Here is an 887-nt window from a genome sequence, read left to right on the forward strand (position 1 = left end):
ACTTCTAAAACTATATTGACCAGGAGGGGTGAGAGTGGGCATCCTTGTATTGTTCTAGTTTTGAGGGAAAATGGTTCCAATTTTTGTCTGTTTAGGAGTATGCTAGGTGTGGGTTTCTGGTAGATGGCTTTTACTATTTTGAGGTATGTTCCATGTATGCCTAGAGATGTTTGAGGGTTTTTATCAAGAAGGGGTGCTGGATTTTATCAAAAGCTTTTTCTTCATCTAGTGATGTAATCATGTGGTTCTTATTCTGATGTCTGTTGATGTATTTAATTATATTTATTGTCTTGCGAATATTGAACCAGCCTTGTGTCCCAGGGATGAAGCCTACTTGGCCATGATGGATGATTTTTGAGATGTATTGTTGAATCCTTTCCACTAGGATCTTGTTGAGAATTTTGGCATCTATGTTTATCAAGAATATTGGCCTGTAGTTCTCTTTCTTTGTTGGGTCTCTACCTGGCTTGGTTACCAATGTGATGTTAGCTTCATAAAATGATTTGGGGAGGGTTCCATCTTTCTCAGTTGCTTGGAATACTTTCAGTAGGATTGGTATCAGCTCCTCCTTAAATGTCTTGTAGAATTCTGCTGGAAAGCCATCTGGTCCAGGGCTTTTTTTTTGTCGGTAATTTTCTTATTACATAGTCAATTTCCTTTATTGTTATTGGTCTATTTAGGGTCTCTATTTCTTCTTGTTTCAACCTAGGCAGGTTGTGTGATGTCAGAAAGTCTTCCATTTCCTTAGAGTTTTCAAGTTTGTTTCCATACAAGTGTACATAGTAGTCTCTAATGATCTTTTGTATTTCTTCAGGGTCAGATGTGACTTCATCTTTTGTGTTTCTGATTGCATTTATTTGGGCTTTTTCTCTTGATCAGTCTAGTTA

The sequence above is a fragment of the Carlito syrichta genome, unplaced genomic scaffold (assembly GCF_000164805.1).
Source record: "Carlito syrichta isolate Samal-C Ts95f unplaced genomic scaffold, Tarsius_syrichta-2.0.1 Scaffold117854, whole genome shotgun sequence".
Classification (NCBI taxonomy): domain Eukaryota; kingdom Metazoa; phylum Chordata; class Mammalia; order Primates; family Tarsiidae; genus Carlito; species Carlito syrichta.